At 42.0% G+C, this 22,219-nt stretch overlaps 1 protein-coding gene across 2 annotated transcripts in view; it reads right to left on the reverse strand.

Annotated features, from left to right (window-relative positions):
- MPPED2 (metallophosphoesterase domain containing 2) overlaps nt 1-22,219 on the reverse strand; it is a 117,471-nt gene that overhangs the window by 89,944 nt on the left and 5,308 nt on the right. The gene's annotated exons all lie outside the window — the stretch shown is intronic.

Here is a 22,219-nt window from a genome sequence, read left to right on the forward strand (position 1 = left end):
GTGAATTAAGAGTACCATTGCTTTCCCTATATGGCTCCCTGGGGAATCCATTTATTAGGCACAGGCCTGTTTTCTGATTTAGCTGAAGCACTTTTCCTAGAGAATATCACTACCCACACCAAGAGGAATTTTCAAGTAACAGCTGCAGAACAGCCTTTTTCTATAGGAACTGTCTTGAGTCAGTTCCCCTATATGGATACACAGCACTGATTTCCAGCCTCATACTCCTCTTAGTACTTAAAAGGAGAAGAAAATTATATGTTTTTAATAGGTGGTCCAATAATAGAAACTTCAGAAAAGCTTCAGCTTCTTGAAAATTAGCAATAAAACTGACACTGACAAAACCAAAACACACAAATAGCTGGAATATCAGGGCACTCAGCTCTACTAATTTGGGCTTGTTGCTTTTCAGTTTAACAATCAAAACCACTTTTGCTTTGACTAAGAATACATGTAAAATTGCACCCACCTACCCATCCACAGTCATATTTCTCAGTAAATGCAAAGGAAATCCTAGCTCTTTTGATTTCATCCATTAAGGAGCAGGAAAAGGTACCTTCCAGGGACAGACTACAACAGAATTCCACAGCTCTGCAAGGCTATGGGGAAGTGCAAAGGAAAAAAGAAAAAGAATGCTTCTATGAGCTTGCAGCAAAAAATCATTACTGAATACTCTGTAAAAGACACAACTATTAGGGTAGTTTTTAAGGAAACAGGCTAATTCTCTGAGTTCCTTAAGGAGACAAAAAGAAGAGAAAAAAAACTTGAAAAAACATGGAAAGCCTGGGAAACAGCTGTCTTAACCATTTCTTTCTTTCCTGGATCCACTGGGCTGTAGTTTTTCTGTACATTTCTGTACTTTGGCAGTGCCAGTGCAATCCCCAGCTGCACAGCACCAGGACTGCCTGCAGTCAATAAAGCCAAAGTTCACAGTGACCATAATAGGACAGGAATGTGAGCTGGGTGAAACCACTCTGTTCACATCAATACTCTTACAGTCACCTACATTACACAAAATTAGCAGTTAAGAGTCTCAGTTCTTTGACTGAAATGACTAATTTCCTGCAACCTTTCTCCTCCTTCCTCCCTCCAAACGTTTTGGCAGTCAAGAGCAGGCTTAGGGACTGTTTCATAATGAATACAGCCCTTAAGGGTAAAACTGGCAAGATACTCCAGCCTGTTCCAGAAATCCCTTCTGCAATTCATTATTCCATCTAGGTCTACTCTACTGGTTTACTCCAGCCTATAAAATCCTGAGATCCTTCATCTTCTGCAGATTGTGAAGACTTGAGACTAACTATACTCCCAAAGGCCAAACCCATGCCTTTCTAGAATTAAAATGCTCTGGTCTCTCCACCTCCTGGAAAATCAACTCAGATCTAAATCTTTCCTCAAGAAGGGCTTTGCCTGCATGTTGCTGTAGGAAATGAAAGGTGACATGCTCAGAGGCTTTCCACTAGTGACTCCTTTTGCCTCAGAACCCATCTCTAGCACTTGCTTTTTCCACTGTTGTTACCTACAGTAACAAGAACCACATCTATTCCTCTCCTTGTCAATAACATGACAGATTTTTTAACAATCCCCTTCAAGTGATGAAGAGAATCCCATGCAGCTCCAAAGAGCTGTGCTCATCTCACCCACACAAATGACATTTTGCTATCTGAAACATCACCATCTCCCCAAAGACCCTTCCTCACCAAAGCAACACTTTGCTGTTACTGTGGCTTGAGAGCTGCATACCCTTTACAGTGTCACCCAGAGAGCAGCAAATACACTCAGTTTAACAAGCACAGGTGCATATTTTCTGCAAAAACAGCAAAATCACTTCACTTAGATCACTCTGTCACCATACCTGTCCTCACAAGCCATGCTGTGTCCCCCCCAGCAAACATGAGCCAGCCAATGGCTCTGCCCTTGACCTTTGCCAAGCAAGCAGGCCCAGAAAATAGCCTGAATTACAGACTTGCCTTTGAGGCACAGCTTGAGGCAACCTGCCAGGGGTGTGCACCAAGCCATCAGGGAGCAGGGGCTTGCCTTGCTGTGCTCAGCTCAGGCAAGCAGCTGTCTGAAGGGAACCTAGCCTCACAGGAATTTAACAAGCTCTCTGGCTCGTGGCATGTGCCACTCACCTTTTCAGTTCCCAGCTTGATGGCAGAAATGGAGCTCCAGTCCAAGCAAAAATGGAGCTCCAGTCCAAGCAAAAATGGAGCTCCAGTCCAAGCAAAAATGGAGCCCCAGTCCAAGCAAAAATGGAACTCCAGTCCAAGCAAAAATGGAACTCCAGTCCGAGCCGGATGGGAACGTGTGGAGGGAGTGTGGGACAAAGAGAATTCAGCCCTGGGACTGCCACCAGTGCATCAGATGTCAGAGCTGCACTCTGGGGCTAAGACAATGCACAGCCACTTTTACAGCTAGGAGCAAGCACGGGAAGTGCTGCTGAACTCAAACCCTGCTGTCATTTTTCACACTGCTAAGCAAAACAGACCCAAGTGATAACCACAAGGACCTGTTGTGCCCTGGATTTTCCCTGATCATTCTTAGTGTGTGATTCTCTCTTTTATGAGTGTTTGAGCAAGCTCTGGCCCAGGGGAGATAATCCATCAGGAAGGCTGTCAAGGGTTAAAGGCCTTGAACACCCATTCCATTCACAGGTAAAGGCCACTGTTCCTTCTTCTTCTCCCCCTAAGCCAGAACCTACACCCGGAGCTCACATCCTCCCAAAAGCAGGCATGTGCTCAGCCAAACCTCCTCCCATAAACCTCCTCCCAGTCCCACTCACAGAGCAGCTGCTCCCCTGACTGAGAATGGAGACTTGCACATCACAGCCCAGAGAGGAGGATTCCCAGAGCAGCCAGGCAGACCTGTCCTCCTGTGTTCCACCTGCCCCTTCCCACGGGGCGGCTGCTGACTGGGCTGCTCCTGGAAGCTGCCTAGCCCCTCCAGGGCTGGATTCAGCTCACCAGAGTCTGCTGGGTCTGAGCACAAGTGAAGCAAAGGAGCAGCAGGGCACAGTTGCCTCCTTTCTGCTGCACACTCCATCAGCACAGCCATTCTCCCAGGTGTTGAGTGGGGTGGTGTTTTTTCCTCTTAAGGCAAAAATGAGGAGCTCTTTGGTCTAATGAGAGTTTTCTCTATCTGCAGACACAGTTTGATCCTGCTCTGCATGCTCGGCTTGCAGATGACTCCTGTTAGAGATGGTGTTAGGCTTGGGTGGGAAGCAGACCCCTGAGCAGGCAAGTTAAAAGCAAACGAAACAAATGAAGGAAGAAAAAAAGTAAAGCAAATATTTTTAATATATTAGAGATAATAAGAGTCCTGGCTGCAGTTTCCTAATTGTTCTAAGGGGTTGTATTTCACAACCTTCTTCACACCTTCCAGTCACACCATCTCAGCCCTGACCTGACAGGCTTTTCTGTCACTTCACTCCTTTCATATCTTCTTTGGCCAAAACTGTATCCTCACAAGGTCTCATGTAGCTCCTGAAGCAGTAAAAGCACCAAGTGACCATGCTACACACAAAAATCCAAGTGATGTTCTGTCCAGTTCCACTGACTCTGCTTTTTCTTTGTTTTCCTGCAGTCACCTCATTTTTCCCAAGGGACACAGTGACATGAATGCCACATTAACTGCCAGCCCCATGAGAAGAACATCTCAATCACCCATTACAACCAAGGATCAGAACTCTCAAGTCCCCTGGCCAGGCTGTGCCCTTCCAGTAACCCTGCAGCATGACTATCACTGCCACCTCTTATCTTATCTGCTCAAACATTGTCTGCCGGGGCAGACAGGGAGCCAGCCCTCAACAATGATGTCAAGTGAAGGCTTCCTCCCCACACAGTCTTGAACTTCTGATCCAACTGATCACTCCTCAGCAAGATAACGAGCCCTGATGGGGGTTTAAGGGCTTTGAAATCCAGCTCAAGAGAATGCAAATAGGAAGCAGGCTTCCAAAAAACAGCAAAGCTCTCAGTGCATGCAAACATTCATCTCTGGGTACCAGCTACATGTACATGAACACACACAGACACATGTGGAAACAAATAACAAATATACACCACGGGGATGTTTGGATTCCTCAAATTCTTCTCTGTTAAAAAAAAAAATATTAAAATTAAAGGAGGCATTTTAGCTCATTAGACTTGAAAAAACAGCTGAAGAAGCAGCAACTTTTCCAAAGGGAAGGAGCTGGTATTTTTTTAAATTCTGTTAAAATTCAGACAACTCTGCACTAGAATGTGATGCTTGTTAGAGAAAATAAGTGTTTCAATATTTTTATAAGAGTAAAAAAAACCCAATAAACATGAAACAAAACAAAACCCCTAAACCCAGGAAGTAGCAAGACTTTTGCCTCTATCAGGCTACTTCCTACCAAGACCATAAGCTTTACCAGCACAACCTGGGTCATTCTTGGGCAGATCTGTTGACATGATTAACATCAGAAGTACACCAGCTGCACTGAAGTGCACATCTGGCCTCTGCTCAGATTAACTGCCCTGGTACAAGTTCTAAAGGGAGATTTAGGGTTTCCAAGGGTGGAAGACATCCCATCCTGCCCAAGGCCCCACTCATTCCACCTGCAGTGGGACCATGTGGGGAGAGGAGACAAAGGACTCTGCAGATTCAATGTCAATTAAGAAAAAGCCATTTATTGTGCTTCTAAACGTTGTTTATTATATTTACTTCTTATCTTGTCATGCATTGTTTGATTGGTAGCTCTGCTTTGTCCATGAGGCACGCAGGGATCTTTTCATTAATCTGACTGGTAGATGCTGTAAGCATCATTTTACGGGGTTGACACCCTTCTGCCTGTTAACAGCTTTCCTGCTGCTTCTTTCTTCTCACAGCATCAGCTTTTTTATCCATGAAAATGACCTCATTCTTTAGCTCCAGGAGGTCAGGCTGGTTCACTCAGTCCATGTCCATTTTCCTGTAGATATGATCCAACAACCATGGCCACAGCCTCAGCACAGGCAAGCTGCAGAGCCCCTGTGGGGCTTTGTGGGGGGTAGGTACCTTCTTATATATTATTTAGATTAGAGGTTTATTTGGATTATAGATTTCTGTAGAATTTTCATCCTGGAGACCAGTCTTTCACTTGCTATGCAAGTTAGTTTATCCTGCACAGTCTGCTCTTCCAGACGTTTCTGGCAATGGGCTGCAGGACTCTGGGGGTGTTTGGTGGTCCTGTTCCCTCCTACAGCTCATGCCTATTCTGAATCTCATTTGTCATTTGTGTTGTGCTTATCTCCAGGGTATTTGTCCCAGAAAAGTGCTGCCCACCTCCACATGGCCCCTGTCTCCAGCCACATCCTGTCCCTCCTCACGTTATGTTATTACCAACAACCCTTGGCTGGCTCCACAGCCAGCTGACCATGGGTGTTTGAGACAAACACTGAGCCCTTCTGGGCTCTGCAGACACTGTCCCACAGTTCAAAATGCACTGGCATTCCTGCATTCCTGCACCAATCCCTGCACCATCACCACTGTGGCAACACCTGGCAGCTCAGCACCCTGCACGCTCCAAAAGCACTGCAGAAACTCAAGATTCTCACTGATCCCCCCCACAGGTGCACTCAGGCCCTTCAGGACATAGAAATTGCCTCATATTAAAGGAGCAATATCTCATATTAAAGGAGCAACCTTGAGCAATGTTGGGAAATTCTTCATGTCCTGCTGGGACAGAGGTCTCGTGTGGGTTCATTCCACCCTTGGACTTCACACAGTGAACTCTAGAGCAGCTGGCACCGCAGGACAGCACAACCCAGCCACTTCACAGCTGTGTCTTGTGAAGCACCTTTGCAAACCCTCAGGCACACATTAAACACAGGGAATCCCAATCTGTGCAGGGATACAGATCAATAACCTCATTTTCCACCACCAGGGCCAACCCTGCAGCTCCCAGTCCCCTTCCTGCTGTGCCCAGCTCCTCCTCCAGGCTGCTGTGCCAGCACAGGGACAGATGGTGACCAGAGCTGAACTGGACACCAAACTCCAGGGATTTCTCTGAATTCCCAACTTTGCTGCACAATACAGGCACGTGGGCTGCTCCAGGAGCAGCACCACCACCCCCAAACAAGCAGGGCAAAAGAGACCTGATAAAAGCTCTCTTCACACACCTCTTGGCATTGTGAGTACAACAAGGATGGCTGGAAGCACTCAAGCCGTGCTGGATGTTACAAGAGAGCTCAGTCAGAGCAGCCAAAGGCAGCCCCAAGGTGCAGGTCTGGGTGGAATCCCTGTGCAGATCACATTGCTGGCCCAGAGTTCAACACCACACCCAAGCCTTGAATGGGTGTGCAAGTGGATGCTTCCTTTCATCACTGATCAGGCCATAAAAAAAGGCAAAAGTACCACAAGAAAAGAAAAACACACAAATATTAATTTTTCCTTTTTCAGCACTACAGGTCAGGAGAATATTCCACGGCATCTTGCTGTTTCTGCAAGGACAGTGAACACAATCTCAAAAACTTTGATCCCATAGGAAATTGCCACAAAACCTTCCATGCACAGAAGCTGCATTTGACCACTTCAAAACACTTCCCCAGCAACAATTGCAAGCTGGCCTTAATGTGCATGATGGGGCAGTGAAAGGACACAGCATGGAAGTTCTACCCCCTTTACCATTCCCATAAACATTTAAAGTCAGGTGCTGCAGAGCAGCATCACTGAAAGCTCCTTCAAGTCTCATTCCAGGAGGGAACAGGATCAACCACGCTCTCAGTGAGTGCAGGAAGCAGAAGAATGAGAAGGCAAGTGAAGCTGCCAATACAGGGAATTGCCTGTTTGCCATTCCTCTCTGAAAACACAGGCACCCTCAAAGCCCTTCCCAGGCACTGTGACACTGCTAACAGCTAATACAGCAGGAAATTTTAAGTCAAATACTGTATTAGCCAAAAGTACAACAAACAAACAGCAAAGTTAATAAACAGCCTTGAATAAAATGAAACCCAGTACAGTTTGTTGATACCATGTGCAGCCTAGGCTCCATGCATAATGTAACAGTGCAACTGCTAACAGCAGGCTCACAGAAGATAATTTACATTTGTTTTTGTGGACATGAGGAACTGATCTTTGAAGTTGTCCCTAATGAGATGCTGCTTGGCCCTCACAGCATCCTGAGAGAACGTGCTGGGTTTTTTTTTTTTCTTCCCTCCCCTGCATCCGGTGCATATTTATGATGCAGCATCCAGAGCTATCTAAATTGCACACGTACACTGGTGTCCCCTCCCTGTGTCATCTCACAGTGGGGGAAATACCTCCTGAAATGTCTCCACTCAGCTTCAGGCCTTTGCTGTAATTACCCAGCCCACCTTTGCCAAGTGCCAGGAGATGCTGGGGGGTTAATGAAGGTGGTTCTTTCTCCCCTGAACTGCTGCCCTCCCGAGCTGATGGAGCTGCCAGGTCAATTGGCAGCTGGATCACACATGGCAGAGGGCACACCCAAAGCACAGGCCCGAGGCTCCCCTGAGAAAACACAAGTGCAGCTCTGCAGAGGATTTCAAACACACAGGCAGCAGCATATTGTGAAAAACTTCACAATAACCAATTTCCCCCAGCAGCTACTGTTCTCGTAAAAGAACCACAAAACCCTATTTTTTTCATCTTGTAGAGAAATCTCCATAACATTAACATGAGAGATTTCTCCCCCTAAGTAAACTAAAAAAAAAGGCTATTTTAAATGTAGTAAACTAACTATAAATTTTAGGGTTTGTTTCTTTACATTATCAGTAAAAGTTGCAAAGAGAAGAAAGGCATTCTAAAAATCTGTTTTAATTCTTACTACATTTTTTCCCTTTAGTTATCAACAGCTTATCTCAGGCTATTTCTGGGTATTTGAGATCATTGATACATTTCTCTACTTCCATTTATTGGTCATCTAAAAAAATTTTCTTTATCCCCTTTTAAAATGTTAAACCTACTTTACCTTTCTCCTAATCCTGTCTTCCTACCTCACAACAATAATAATATCTAAGTAATTAACCGACATTGAAACCCACCACACTCATTAAAATGTTAAAAATTCTCAGCATTAAAGAAATCCTGAATTAACAAACCAAAACCACTACACGTAAGGAAAAAGTAGGTTATTGTTTATGTCCAATGTGGTATGTTACTCTCTGTGTCCTAGTTGGTCACCTCTCTTTCATAGCCACTGTTCAGGCTACCAAGTTCATACTCCTGCTTCCACTGCTCTCCGGCAAACTTTCATATACCTATTAGTGCATTCAGGTAGCAAATGTTTATATCTCATGGACATGTTTCATATTAAACTTTTTCATGCTAGTTGAAATAGTTATTATATCTATTTTATTAATTATATCTATATATATTATTATTATTCTATTTATATTATATTATATTATATTATACTATAATTATCATTCTATTATCATTATATTATATTAATATTATATTTCTTATATTCTACTTCCTTATTCTCTTATCTTACTTATATTATATTATATTTATATTATATTATATTATATTATATTATATTATATTATTAGTATAATGTATTTACATATTATATTATATCTCTATTATATATTATACTTTATAGGTGTTATATGTTATATGTTAAATGCTATGTTACATGTTATGTTATATGTTATATGCTATATGTTATGTTATATGTCACGTTTTACTTTGGTTATACCATGAGAGAATTGACATTTAAATTCTTAAATTTCTGCCTTTTTCTGTTTGTAAAATAGAGAGGGAAAAAAAGAGAAGATCCCTGAATTCTTGGAGCACACCTGCCAGCACTGTCTCTGCTCTATGAATGCAGAGCATGCTGCTTAGGATTAGGTGACTCAGAGGACACTTAGCAGGATGCTTGATTTTTCATTTAGAGCTCATTATCTAATAACACACTAAACAAACAGAAATTCTACCCCACTGACAGCCATTTGGTGCCTGGAAAAAACCAAAAAAAAAACCCCACAAAACCCAAGAAAATATCCTTCTTTAATTCCTATAAACACCCTCTTGCTCAGCATGGCCATGCTCCCATGAAAACAACTACAAGGCATAAGTCTGGAAGTTCAAAATCTAAAAAACCCTTTTTGTTAGGAAAATAATGAAACACATACAAAGACACAAAAGACAGACAGATTCCAACACAGCAATATATATCATATATATATATATATATAATATAGATATATCTCATACATATATATCTCATATATATATCACACTGGTGCACTTCATGCTAGGGCTGGAAACTCATGGGCAGACAGTAAAATTGTAATAAATAAATATGGCTATATGTCCAAGCTGTGATAAGAGCATTACCTCAGGTCAACAGCTTATCTCAGGTTATTTCTAGGTATTTGAGATTATCTATACATTTCTTTACTTCCATTTATTGGTCATCTCCAGTACATTCCTCCTGTATTTTGTTATGTAAGTGTCTGGACCCAAAGAAATGGCACTGTGTCTTTACAGACAGATATACAGAAAATTGCCATGTCTTTCTTATTCCAAATCTTCTACAGGACCCCATTTAATTTGAACTAATTAATAAGAACTAATAATTTAATTTGAACTACTTAATAAAAAAAAACCATCCATCAACTTCCTGGCTCCAGGAGCTTCAGTTCATACCTTTTAACTCTCCGCTGAATGAATGATTCACAAGAGGTTTTCTCATGCCTTGGAATGACATCTGTGAAAGCTGCTGAGAGGAACCTCTCTGAAAGTAATGACAGCATGAAATAATGGTATCAACAGACTCTCAAGGAAGCCAGGTGATCCAAAATTCATTTTCAACCTCAATTAATATTTTTCTCTTGACAATCGAGACCGGATGCAAAGATTCTTTTCAGGAAAATAACTCTGTAATAATGATATCTAAAATGAACGAGGCAGAAGCCAAAACCAAATCCCCCCAAATTCAGACCATTGTTAATTCCTTGAGACCAGGCATTTCCTCCCTGCCCCACTCAAAGAAAATGAAGCCTTCATTCCACATGCACACATTTTTAAACCAACCTGTCTTCTCCAAGGCACAGAGGTGGTGGTGGCAGATAACCAACAAGAAATGAAAAGTCTGTGTTTTGTGCCAGAGATGTGCCAGGTTCTGAGAGGAGCAGTGTGTGTGTGATCCTGCCATTGAGGCAGCAGCCACGCAGAGCAGCTGAGCAGAACAGCACCAAAGGTCACAGTGGAGATAAAAAAATGGGGGGAAAAAAATCATATACCACTCTTAGCATTACCATCAGCATTTTAATTCTCTGAGGGTGTCTAAAATTCCTACTACAGCATTTGATCTGTGCAGTCTCATTATGCATTTGTAGGAAAAAAACTGTCCTCAGAACTTGTTACAAACAATTAAATTAACTTCCAAAACATCTAACAAGTCACAATATGAATAATAATTCTCTCTCAAAAACCCAAAGAGGGTTTTTTTCCACATAGGTGGAAACTTTCAAGGTACAGAATAGTATTGAGGACAGAACAAAATTAATTCTTCTTGCAAACATCCCTGTTTAACAAACCAGGTGATTAAAAAATCAAACCAATGTCAAGAGAGATATGATCAAAATGAAACAATTACATATACAAATTTTCAAGTAATTCAAAGATTACACCTGGGTTATATGTAAATTTTTTTTTCATATATGATTTTTTTTTTAGTTTGAATTTATTCACTGCTTTGCACCAAGAGGAAAAGTAAATGCCTGGATGATTTTAAATTTACAAAATAAACACAGCACAAAGACGAAATTTCCCTCTTCCTTAATATCTGCCAATTACCATAATCTTATATGCACACTGCTAACAGCCAGAGAAAATAAGTCCTTGAAAGAATCATTGCTTAAAATTGAGGGAGCTGCCTAATCTGGCATTTTTAAGTGGCAGGTCCTGTCCCACTGGAAGCAGTAATGATGTCACTAATCACTGCATTTCACAAGTATAGGACAAGGCTCCTATTTATTAAACATGCTGGCTGACATGAAATTTTAATTCTGAACATTATTTTCCCCAAAACTACTACCTCACCATTCACAGGAAAGCAAATAACCCATTGCTAATGCTCACTGCTGGCCAAAAGTGGCTTTAAGAAAGGAGGAAGGCTGGAGTAATTAAAAAGTAATGACTTTTTTCTTTGTGCTCCCTGTATGAGAGGAGCAGGAGGGAAGATGGACTGGACTGGCACCTTCTCCTTCCCATCACCTGATGGAATAGGCAAACATTGAGGAGTAATGTGCTGACCTTCCTGCTCACAGCCACTACACTCAATCCCTTATCCCAGGGAAATTGTAAACGTGGTAAATACAAGTTTACTGCCTTCCAGCTCCATCACAGCCAGTGCCTCCATCTCACACACTCCTTCCTCCTGCCCTCCCCCAGCCCCTCTCCATCTGCTGCCCCCCTGGGAAGGGAGAGCTCCCCTTAATGGCTGTGTGCTTTTAAGTCTAATGTGCTGGATATAAGTTAATGCCCACTGCAGTAAGTGGAGACTCTGCTGCAAGGAAGCCTCTGGTGCTGGTTTTTTCAACATCCAGCAGAATTCTTTGTAGCCCTAATGCCAGCCAGGGTGCAAGGAAGAGAGGGTCTGGGAATATGAAATTCACAACCTGTGACAAAAGCAAACCTTGAAAGATACTACACTGCACAGTAATTTAAATAATCTTTTAGGGAAGACAGGAGACAGTTGGGATTTTATTTGTCACTCCCCTCCACATAATGATTTAAATTTAGAAAATATGCCCACTATAAAACAGGGCACATAAAAATAAGAGCAAGCATTTCTCTGTCAGTGGAAAACACAGGCGAACTTGGCTGGCAGCAGAAATAAAAAGGGCCTGATCTATCAGCTATGAGGAGGACAACTGTATTTGGGGCTGATGAATTCTGGATGATGGGCTGCTCTGTAGGCTTGCTCTGCCCCACTCTGAAAGCTGCAGCACTGCCCATGGCCCAGCCCTGTGTGCCAGCAGCAGCAGATCCTGCAGCATTCACAGAATCACAGAATGATGAGGTTGGAAGAGACCTCTAAGATCATCAAGTCCAGCCTGTGCCCTAACACCTCCAACAGACTATTGCACCATGTCCAGTCTTTTTTTAAACACATCCAGAGATGGTGATTCTACCACCTCCCTGGGAAGAGCATTCCAGGACTTTATTATTCTTTTGGTGAAACATTGCTTGCTAATATCCAACCTGTACCTTCCCTGATGTAGCTGGAGACTTCGTTCTCTGGTTCTGTCAGTGCTGCCTGGTGGAAGAGACCAACCCCACCTGTCTAGAACCTCCCTTCTGGAAGGTGTAGAGAGCAATAAGGTCACCTCTGAGCCTCCTCTTCCCTAGGCTAAACAGCCACAGCTCCTTCAAATGCTCCCAGCCCCTCTCCAACCTTGTTGCCTCCTCTCGATACGCTCAAGCATCTCAAGATCCTTCCCAAACTGAGGGGCCAGAACTGGACAAGCACTCAGGGTTTGGCCTCACCAGTGCCCAGCACAGGGGAAGAATGACCTCCCTGCTCCTGCCGGCCACACCATTCCTGATCCAGGCCTGGAGCCACTGGCCTGCTTGGCCACCAGGTCACACTGCTGGCTCGTGTTCCACTGGCTGTGGACCAGCACCCCCAGGTCACTTTGTGCCTGGGCACTGTCCAGCCACACTGTCCCAGCTTGTAACGTTGTAGGGGATTTTTGTGGCCAAAATGTAGAACTGGGCACTTAGACTGATTAAACTTCATGCTGTTGGACTCTTCCCATCCATCCAACCGATCTAAGTCTCTCTGCAGAGCCCTCCTTCCTTCCAGTGAATCAACATCTAGCCCCAGGGCTGGGGGAGCCTCCAGCTTTATCGAGGTTATGACCAGGCTTTATGGCCAGCTCTTCAGGAGATAAATAAAATTACTGCAATGCCAGGTACCTAAACTTTATTGTTTGGAACCCAAACTTGCTGTTTTCCGCTCCAACCACTTCGTACTGCTCCAAGAACATTACTGGGTGCAAGATTATCCTACCCTAGCTTTTGGTCTGAAAAAGGCAGCAAAATAAAAATCATTAAATGGAGACTAGTCTCATTTACAACAGGACAGAATTGGTTTGACTTCAGTGTTTTAAGTGCTCACACATTTGCTGTTTTCTTTTATGTCATCTTAACTTACCGGATTTTTTTTTTAAACATATTGAGTAAAAATTTTTGAACATTTAAATTTAATTATTTTTTTAACATTTAACCAAATGTTATGTTATATGTTTTTTTAACCAAAACATATTGGTTTCTATTGTGGTGGATGTGGCAGTGCTAGATTAATGGCTGGAGTTGTTGAATCCAGCCTCAACAAATCCATAATTCAGTCACAGCTTCCTCCTAATTAAAAACAACCACACAGTAACACAAAACTCAGCTACAAACTGCAACCTGCATGGCCCACACCAAAACTGAAAGGAAATGGGTGAGACTTGAATTTCCAAATCCCAGCAAACAAGCTGGATTTCCTGAAGTAGCTGCCATGAGCTCTGTGCATGCAGCCTCCTCTGCACTGCTCTGATGCTCACTCACACCACAGAGAAGAGCTCAGAGCCACTCTCAGGCCCTCTGCAAGCAGGAACAACCTCCTCAAGGCCATAAAACTGCAGCTGCACATGCCAAGTATGAGTCAAACCACTGGAAACAAGAAGTCATTGCTCCAAGGACCAAAACTCACAGCTTGCTGGAAAACCCACTCCTAGGGACTCAGGAAATGATGAATTGTGCAGGGAATGATTTCCCCAGGCAGGACAGAGGGGACTGCCCACCCAGCAGGTAATGCTGGGCTCTGCCTTCCCAGCAGCAGCTTCACAAGCTCACTGCCCAGAGATGCTCAGAGATGTTTTAGAGGTATGTCCCTGCCTCACTGTACTTCTGCTGGGCCTAAAAGCATTTATTTTCTCAAGCTACACTGTGGCATGTTACAGAATTCAAAAGCAAGCTGTTCCTTTGACAGGGAGACACACTAGCCCTCCATTTCTGAATTTTTCCATGATGTTAGGCAACTGACTCCAAAATTAAGCCACCTCTGGGAGCTCAAGATCAGAAATGTAAACTCAAAAAATTACCATGCCAGCACTGAGTACCAAAAAAAATCAACATCCACAACCAAGACTTGATCACTTCTGAAATAAACTTCTTGCACCACTAAATTTCTTGCACCAAACATAAGCATATAAAAATTTAACATATAACACAGACATCTAAACTCACATTGTTTACAGAGCTTTCCTTCTGCTTATGGGTCAAACAAAAAAATTCCAGCAAGTGTTTGCAAAAGAAAAGAGTCAGATGTGTGATGGGTAGGTAGCTGCAGCACTTTGCTTGGAATAGCCATGTGTCACAGCAATGGGAACAGGCTCCCTCATCACTGCTGCCAGGGCAGAGCAGCCTCATCCTGCCACTGGGAGAAAACCATGAGCCAGAAATCCTCCAGTGGGATTTGCAGTGTGGGGCCTGCAGACTTCGTTGTTAACTCTCTGTTTGGAAATCCACCCTCTAGAAGTTGCTTCACACGACAGATTGTGTCTCACCTTTCAAGCATTAAATAAAAGCAAGAATCTGCTCCAATTCTGCAAGAACAATTCCACAACAATATCCCTACTGCCTTGGTATTTAAAAAAAAAGAAAAAATTCACAAGTTTCCAGGGACAGCACAACATCCTGATTGCCACCTATTTCCATCTTTTTTGTCAAACTGCTTCACAGCAAAGAGTTTCCTGGGTGAGCACAAGGTAGTGTGGCAGGAGCCCCTGCTGCACAAAGCATTCCTGGCCACATCCCACCACACTTCTCCCAAAAGGGTTTTGGGAGACACACACACTTTTGTGGGCTGTACATGAACTTGGAATTGCAACTCAGCTGTGTCTCAGTGTGACTAAATGAACCCTACAGCCAACACCACAGAGGAGAGCCAGATCATGTAAAGAAAATTTCCTCTTTTAGTGCTCAGCTACTGAGTGGGGCCTTACAGATAAAGTGTTTGTGACCTGAAGGCTGCTCTGCAGGATTAATGCAGCACAAAAGAACACCAACACTCAAAAAAACTTCTCTTCCCTCCCTCTCAGGGTTCAGCACCAGCAGCCAGGCTGACTGCACAAGGTGTTTTAGCAGCACATTTTCATCAATGAAAAACCTTCCTCAGGCTTATTTCTGCACCAAAGGTGAACAAACACCCCCTTCCTCCTCTCCCTGCCCACTGGTGGATCCATGAGCACATTCTTCATGGCAGGGATTTCAGCAGACACAAACAGCTTGCTTGCTGGCATTTGGGAATTCAAGTCTCACCCATTTATTTTCAGTTTTGATGGGGCTGCGATTTTGAGGTTGAAACTTTCAGGTGGTGTGTTGTAGCTGAAGTTTTGTGTGGCTGTTCTTAATTAGGAAGAAGCTGTGACTGAATTATGGATTTGCTGAGGCTGGATTATCAACTCCAGCCATTAATCTAGCACTGCCAGGCCCACCACAATATAAACCAGTGTGTTAAATGCTAAAGATATTTTAAAAAAATAAAATAAAAAAAAATCCAGCAAGTTAAGATCACACTAAGCCAGCCCCCTGTGCTGGCTGCCCCTGTGACCCTCCACTGGTGAGGCCACACCAGGAGAGAGATCACTGGAAGTAGCTCATTGGAAAAAAAAACACAAAACAAAAACAAAACAAAACAAAAATCCAACAAAACCAAAAACCCCATCCCACTAGAAGGACATTTGTATCCTGGACTGTTCTTGGGGGTCTTTGTGGTCAGGATGACCCTGAGATGTGTCAGAGTCTCTTTTCCCAGCCCAGTCTCTTTTCTCAGCTCGGCAGCCTAAGAAGGAGTCAGGATTCTTCTGTTCTGGTTCTCAAGGTTGTTTATTTTCTGTATTTATCTGTAACATTATTTTCCTGACCTGCTGAGGTCTGTCCAGCAGGTCAGTCAGTGGCACACTGCCTACCTTCAGGGTGGTGTTGTCTTTTTATACTAAAAACTACGAGTACTTTATTTACAATTACTTTCTAATACTTATGTTAGAGGGTTTGTCTTTAAGCTAATCTAAAAGTGCCACCATCACTCAGAAGATGGAGGACAAGAAGAAGGAGAAAGAAGGACAAGTCACACCCAAATTGTTCCATCCTGGGACTTAGAGCCCCCATTCTAAAAACTCTAAAATTCTACTTTTCACTCTGTGACAAACTAACTATTGTTCTACTTAAACTTTCATGGCTTGTAAATCCTCATATAAGGTTGGTAATTTTTTCTATGGGTGAAAATCAAAGGCAGAGGGATCCTGGGCTCTGTGCCAGGGTCTCTGAGCCCCCTGGCAGGGGCTGGAGCCATCCAGGGCAGCCAGAGGGATGTCCTGGGTTCTGACAGACTGTCTGTGTCCATCCAGCAGCCCCTAAAAGGCTCTGCCAGCTGTCCAGGGGCAGGCAGGAGCAGCAGGTCCAGCCCTGAAACCTCTCCTTGCAGCAGGGATCTCCCCTCTGTGAACTCCAGGGACTGATGGATTGGTTTGGACAGGCACAAACTGCTCTGGCAGCCTGGTCCCCCAGCACAAGAGGGGTTAATCCCCACCTGAAACCAGACCTGCCTTCTGTCTTAGAGCAGGCTGATGTGCCAAGACAGTAATAACAGGGCAATGGTGACAAAAATAAATTATTTTAAACCTGTCCTACATTTATAATAATAATAATAATAATAATATTGGCACTTTTACAGCATTAGCCTTCCAGGGATGTCAGGCCATTTTTTGTAGGTTGGTATTATTCCTTTTTGCAATGACAAAAAGAAAGGTCAGAAATTTAATCAATTTTTCAAGAGTGCTTAGCACATGATGACTGCACTGTATAAACGCAATACAAGGGGCCTAAATTTGAATTTTAATTACAAAACTGAGCCTTACACCACCACTGTATGAACACCTGCAGTATGCTCCACACTCCAGCATCCCAAACAAGTGTAGTTTCTTTAAAAAATGCTTTTCATTTTACACCTAAAATTTAAGTTTAGAACTTGGGTGCTGCTTAGATTTTTGCACAAGTAACTTTGAACAGTGTGAAAATCAATGAGATGGCAGAGATCTTCACTCACACAGATGTGCACAGGCACCACTAAGAGTTTTCTAAATGGCTAAACCTGCACCAAGGTGAGCTGAGCAAGAGCCAGGACCCCAGGAAAAAATCCCTGCTTGAAGTGCACTCATTCAAAGTACTCCTGTTCCCACAACTTAAATGTCACTGGATTGCTTCAGAGACTATTATATATTTATAATAAATATATATTTATTATTATTATATATATATTATATACATTTCTATATAATATAAATAAGTATATATTTATATATACTTATTTATATACATATAAAATTTTATAATATTGACTGTAAAATTCTACATTAAATAAATATTTATAATAAATATATGTATAGCAAATATGTATTTTATATCTATTTACTTAATAAGAAATAAATATTTATTTCTTTGGAAAAATCAGTAGTGAAAAGAAACATGAATGGCCGTAAGCTGTGTATGTTTTTGCAAAAATTTTTATATATTTATATATAAAAGTTATATATTATATATATTTTATAGTTATATATATTTATTTATATTTATGCATTTTTATATTTATATATAAACATATTATATGTAATGCATACCTATATTTTTATATTTATATATTAATAACTATATATATATATATATATATATATATATATATATAGTGCTATTAATGGCCAGACCAACAATTTAACAATTTGCAGCAAAACTACAGCAGCTCTCTCACATCTCTCACATCAGGAGCAGCTGAAACAGCCCTGCCCAGTCAGTCACAAAGGTACAGCTGACTGCTCTAAGACTGAATCTCTTTTTCTCTCAACCAGTAACATTACATGCACCAGCTCCACTTTTCTGTAAATGTCAAATGATGTTCATATTTTGCTAATGCCAAATATCACAGAGCTCACATGAAACAAAAATCCAGGCTGCTGCAAATCAAGTCCATGATTTCCCACTAATCTCAGGGGGAGTTTATAAAGCCCATTAAATGCAGGATGGTTTCCCCAGGAAAAGAAAAGGAAAAAAAAAACAACAAACCAAGATCCCCTCTTGTCAAGGTTAGTAGTCTAATAAGACTCTAGCAATGTAAGGTTTCATCACAGCTGAAAGTTTTCCCTTTTATGATCAAACGGCTGTGGTTTTATTTTTTTATTATTATATTCTGATTTGAAACCAAAATTTTTAAGCAAAATTCTGATTCTAAGGAAGTTGCAGCATTTAAGTTTAAAATTATTTAAAATTCTGTCACTGTATCCTACTTTGAAGTTTCAGGGTTTTTATAGATAGATAGATAGATAGATAGATAGATAGATAGATAGATAGAGTTAGATATATATTTATGGATATATATACACATATTTATATATATATACATTTACACACAGACATTTACATATATTATTCAACCAGACATATATTTCTACCAATATAAATCCATGCTTATATTCTTTAAAATAAGAATATTCACATGGGGGATTGATCTAGTACAGAAAAGGCAGTAAAATTATATAGCTACAGCTTGAAAACTGTATCTCCAGGTATGAATAAACTTATTTAGAGGACTTTTGCTCTGGCACAGAAACTCCTACCTTTCTCACGCCCCTATTATTGAATTTAAACCATAACAAAGTGTGAACATGCATTCAAACTACCCCAAAAAAGAAGCCACCACTACTCCAAAAGGCTCAGCCTACAGCTATTTTATTATTTTATCTTCACAAAATTCCCTCATCCTCAGCAGACAGGCCTGTCCAAAGGGGCATTTCCCATAATAGAAACACCAGGTTTATTTCACTCTTCTCCTTTTTTTTCCCCCTGCAAGTGAATGAGGTGTTGTACCTAAACAGGAAGATTTTTCTGTCTGGTTGAAAATAAAGGAAGGAGTTTTTCATTTGGATTTGTCCCCAGGCTGCACCCTGGTATTGTTGGTACCACTGCTAGCAGCCGCAGACAGAATATTTAAAAAGTCTAAACAGGCTTAAAAGCTGGTTAAGTTTAAAAAATAAACAAACAGACACCTAAAAAACCCCTCAAACATACTCTTATACACCTAAGGAGCAAGAAGCACTTCCCTCTTTAAGTCACAATTCTTGCCAAAAAATTTGAAAGTATGAAAACTTTCAAAAGAATTATAATCAACACGAAGCACAGAGAAGCATGTTGCAGGTGTTACAATTTTAATCTCTATATTACAGCTATTTATTTTTTGCAGCTGCCCTTGAAAGCAGGGAACTAAGATGATGCTGTTAATTAAAACTAAACACAAAGTGGACAAAGCAATCAAATACAAGCACTTTGTAACAGTCTGAGTAACTAAGAGTTACAGTCTAAATGTAAGTTAGAGTCCAAGTGTAACTAAGTAACTGAAAGCTGTGGGTGGGAGCATGGCTTGGAGATGACAAAATAATATTTAAGGTTACATCCCTTTATGCAAAACAATTGTGCAGCAAAAATTGCCTTTGGAATACCTGTTCAAATATTAATTAGTAGAGAAATTAAAATAATTAAATTAAATTAAATTAAATGGTTGGACAAACTGATTCAAAAGTTACACAGACAAAGCTGCTGCTCCTGCCAGCCCAAGCAAAGGGAGCTGTAATAAACACTCTGTTGTTAACTGACGCTATGCTTAAACAAACTGACTAAGGAGAAAAAAAATACATATAAAGATAATAGAACTCTATCCCAGCTGATTGAACTACATGAAAGGCAAAAAATAAAAGTGGCAGAAGGAGCCCAGGACATGTGAAGTAGTGCCAGGAGCGCCTTACTCCCCAAGATTTATGCTGGTGATATTCCATGGGTTCTCCTCGGCTCTCTGTAAAATCAGAGTTAGACCCAGAGGTTACAGGACCTTGTAAATGGCTCAGTGTAGGCCAAGAAACCAATTCTCACCTTTGCACAGTGTATCCATAAGGAAAGGACTTTTAAAACCAATATTTCCTTTAGCAAAGAACTCTGTCCTTCAGCTGCACCCAGCTCCTGATTTGTGTCCTGATTGCCCTGCTGTTCACATACATGGCACAAAACTCAGCCCCTGTCTTGCTCCACTCATTTCTCTTCATCCCATGATTTTTAAAATAAATTTTTCACTAGAGAATAGATCCTTTTTAAACTCCCTCATAAGAAAAAAATAAATAAAACAAAACAAACAAAAAAAACCAAGAAAAAGAAACCAACAAACCACACAGATGCATTACTTTAAAAGACAGCAACAAAGAAAAGCAGACTGTAAAACCAAATCAATCCTGGCAGCTGCAGCAATGTAGCACTAACAGAGCCAGAACAGGGTAAAAAGATCGTGGTTTCTTTGTTAATACTGCTTTTACCAATTTTCTGTTAAGATTTCTCTCTTGATGACAACCTCTTTCAGATGAACACATAAAACTTCCATTACACTTCATTAAGAAGCCAAATAAAGGCTCCATCTGAGGCCACCACATAATCCAGGCTCCCCCAGCAACAATTCTGTTCTCACATCACACAAACCCTCAGCACACCCAGATCTTCACTTCCTTGCTGTCCTCGTCCCACCTGGTGGAGGATCCCCTCTCTCCTTTCTTAACAAGTTCTCTAAAATCTGTCACTTACTGTCCAGACCTGCACCTGAACTCAGTTCCTGCACTGGAACATTTCTGTCTCTGCTTCCACTGGCAATCTGAGACCAATTCACTGCCAGTTTTTCGAAATTTTGATCTTCCTTTCATTTGCCACACCCTTAACTGGACCCGAATTTCTGATCCTAAGAAAGTTGTAATATGGAAGTTAAAAATTATTTAAAATTCTGTCAGTACTTTGAAGTTTCAGTGTTTATTTCAACTACAGAGTTTTTCCCAAACAAGTATCTTTCATGACATCCATCAAGTTAGTATCATTTAACACTATCCCTTAGAGGAGTATGTTTGTGAGGTTTTTAAACAAAGCAAGAGCAATTTTTACAGTGTTGAACACCACCCTTAGTCCTAAATTCAGCTCCCACTGAAGTCAATAGCCACGCGAAGGGGTTCTTTAAAACTGCTTTCTGATTTTCTTTTGTTTGCTTTGAATTCGTTCTCTAAATAAGATTTGTACTTAACGGCAGTCAGAAGCCCAGCCTGGAGTGCAAAACACGCAACAGAAATTTGCTGGCAAAAGGTCTGAAAAGTGAATCGAGACGCGGAAATGTTTCTAAAAATCAGAGTTACATCATCAGCGTGGTAGTAACAAATCAAATGTAATTAATGGGAAGTTTTCCACCTCGAAAAGTGAATTCAGGACAGACACTCACTCCTCAGCATCCTTCCCAAAGTTGCCTTTAGGAACATTGTAACCACATGAAATCCTATTAGAAGGTGCTGAACTCCTACATTGTGACTCTTCCGGCAGGCTTCTACATAACAAAAATGCAATGAAGTACCATACAACTTTCCCCCCTTATTATGCAAAATCCTTATCAAATTCAATAGTGTGACATGGTTCAAAATCCTTCCTAACAATGGCTCGCAGGATGTCCAGGGATGTCGGCTTTGTTTTAGTTTCACGTGCTTTTCAGTCCATTAATGCTAAGAGAAAAAGAACCTTCACATAAATAACCGATAAAGATCAAAACCCCACTAAACAATGGGAAGGAAATTCAGAGTTGGAACCGGTGCTTTGCCGAGCGAGCAGCCCTTTGTGCCTAGGTGCCGACCCTGGGTGCCCCAGCAGCCAGCAATAAGGAGGTGAGGGAAGGAGGAACCTTCAGCTCCCCGCTCTCCACGGTGTTCCCTGGGCTCGGGCCAGGGCTGGAGTTTGCAGGAGGTGTTGGAAGGGTTTGCAGCTCCCCAGAGGAGCGGCGGGGCAGCCCCGGCTCCTTTGTGCGGCAGGTTGCGGGTGGAATGTGGAATGCGGCACACGTTCCGCTCGCAACCGGGAGGACAAAGGATTCACTGATCGGGGGGGACAATTAGTCCCAATTAGGCCTATTTCGCAGCTGAGTGTAAGCGCTGGGGGAAGGGAGCTTAAATCTTACAGCAATGGGTCCCTCAGGCGAGTGAAAGCGACATCAGTGAAGTGACAAGCTTGAGTCCCACCGAGGTGGTGGCACAGAGCGCCTCCCTCCAGGAGAGGATGGAGCGCGGCTCCTCAGCCCTCACACACAGCGGGTCCAAGACCCGCTCCCGTTCTTTCTCTCAGCTCCCGTGGCTAACCAAGGCAATTTCCC

This window comes from Serinus canaria, chromosome 5, assembly GCF_022539315.1.
Source record: "Serinus canaria isolate serCan28SL12 chromosome 5, serCan2020, whole genome shotgun sequence".
NCBI lineage: Eukaryota > Metazoa > Chordata > Aves > Passeriformes > Fringillidae > Serinus > Serinus canaria.